The 1,630-nt window shown below is 38.2% G+C and overlaps 1 protein-coding gene across 9 annotated transcripts in view; it reads left to right on the top strand.

Annotated features, from left to right (window-relative positions):
* Positions 1-1,630, top strand: part of LRMDA (leucine rich melanocyte differentiation associated) — a 1,037,699-nt gene that overhangs the window by 770,555 nt on the left and 265,514 nt on the right. The window lies entirely within an intron of this gene.

Consider the following 1,630-nt stretch of genomic DNA (forward strand, 5'->3'; position numbering starts at 1 on the left):
AGTTATCTATTAGTTATATTGATTGTTTCTTTTGTCGTGCAGAAGCTTTTTATCTTGATGAGGTCCCAATAGTTCATTTTTGCTCTTGATTCCCTTGCCTTTGGGGATGTGTCAAGTAAGAAATTTCTGTGGTTGAGGTCAGTGAGGTTGTTTCCTGCTTTCTCCTCCAGGGTTTTGATGGTTTCCTGTCTCACATTCAGGTCCTTTATCCATTTTGAGTTTATTTTTGTGTATGGTGTGAGGAAATGATCTAGTTCTACTCTTCTGCATGTTGCTGTTCAGTTCTCCCAGCACCATCTGTTAAAGAGGCTGTCTTTTTTCCATTGGATGCTCTTCCCCACTTTGTCAAAGATTAACTGGCCATAATTTGTGGGTCCATTTCTGAGTTCTCAATTCTGTTCCATTGGTCTATGTGTCTGTTTTTGTGCCAATACCATACTGTCTTGATTACAGCTTTCTAGTAGAGGCTAAAGCCTGGGATGGTGATGCCTTCCATTTTGGTTTTCTTCTTCAACATTACTTTGGCTATTGAGAGTCTTTTGTGGCTCCATACAAATTTTGGGATAGTTTGTTTTAGCTTTGGGAAGAATGCTGGTGCAATTTTGATTGGGATTGCATTGAATGTGTAGAATGCTTTGGGTAGTAATGACATTGTAACAATATTTATTCTTCTGATCCATGAGCATGGAATGTTTTTCCATTTCTTTGTGTCTTCTTTAATTTCCTTCATAAGTTTTCTATAGTTTTCGTCATACAGATCTCCTATATCTTCGGTTAGGTTTATTCCTAGGTATTTTATGGTTTTTGTGTGCAATTGTGAATGGGATCAGTTTCTTGATTTCTCTTTCTGTTGCTTCATTATTGGTGTATAAAAATGCAACTGATTTCTGGTCGTTGATTTTGTACCCTGCAACTTTGCTGAATTCATGGATCAGTTCTAATAGGCTTCTGGTGGAGTCTGTCCGGTGTTCTATGTAGAGTATCATGTTGTCTGTGAAAACTGAAAGTTTGAGTTCTTCTTTGCCAATTCCGATGCCTTTTATTTCCTTTTGTTGTGTGCTGGCTGATGCTAGGATTTCCAGCACTATGTTAAACAACAGTGGTGAGAGTGGACATCCCTGGCGTGTTCCTGATTTCAGGGGTAAAGCTCTCAGTTTTTCCCCATTGAGGCTGATGTTAGATGAGGGCTTCTCATAGATGGCTTTTATGATGTTTAAGTAAGTTCCTTCTATCCCGACTTTCTTGAAGGTCTTTATTAAGAAGGGATGCTGTATTTTGTCAAATGCTTTTTCTGCATCTATTGACAGGATCATATGGTTTTTATCTTTTCTTTTGTTAATATGATGTATCACATTGATTGATTTGCAAATATTGAACCAGCCCTGTAACCCAGGAATGAATCCCACTTGATCATGGTGGGTAATTCTTTTTATGTGCTGTTGTATTCAATTTGCAAGTATCTTGTTGAGGATTTTTGCATCCGTACTCATCAAGGATATTGCCCTGTAGTTCTTTTTTTTGCTGGGTCTCCGTCTGGCTTGGGAATCAAAGTGATGCTGGCTTCGTAGAATGAGTCCAGAAGTTTTCCTTCGATTTCTATTTTTTGGAAAGCTTGAGAAGAATGGTATTA

The sequence above is a fragment of the Hyaena hyaena genome, unplaced genomic scaffold, assembly GCF_003009895.1.
Source record: "Hyaena hyaena isolate Hyena2069 unplaced genomic scaffold, ASM300989v1 scaffold_97, whole genome shotgun sequence".
NCBI lineage: Eukaryota > Metazoa > Chordata > Mammalia > Carnivora > Hyaenidae > Hyaena > Hyaena hyaena.